Genomic DNA, 523 nt, shown 5'->3' on the forward strand with positions numbered 1-523 from the left:
AGAACTGATGGCGGCATTCAAGAGAATCCGGAAGGTCTAACCTTGTCTGTGGTTGGTGCGCGAAATTGTGAACAATACTTTTCACAACTCTCATAATCCCCGGTAATGAACCCCAAAAACTTGGTGTTCAATACCATGGCATTAACACAACTTCGCACAACTAACCAGCAAGTGCACTGGGTCGTCCAAGTAATAAACCTTACGCGAGTAAGGGTCGATCCCACGGAGATTATTAGTATGAAGCAAGCTATAGTCATCTTGTAAATCTTAGTCAGGCAAACTCAAATGGATATGGTGATGAACGAAATAAACATAAAGATAAAGATAGAGGTACTTATGTAATTCATTGGTAGGAGCTTCAGATAAGCGCATGAAGGTGCCTTCCCTTCCGTCTCTCTGCTTTCTTACTGTCTTCATCCAATCCTTCTTACTCCCTCCCATCCTCTCAGTGAAAATGTTCCTATGCTCTGTCACAGCATGGCTAATCATCTGTCGGTTCTCGGTCAGGCCGGAATAGAATCCA

This window comes from Arachis duranensis, chromosome 6 (genome assembly GCF_000817695.3).
Source record: "Arachis duranensis cultivar V14167 chromosome 6, aradu.V14167.gnm2.J7QH, whole genome shotgun sequence".
Taxonomy (NCBI): Eukaryota; Viridiplantae; Streptophyta; class Magnoliopsida; order Fabales; family Fabaceae; genus Arachis; species Arachis duranensis.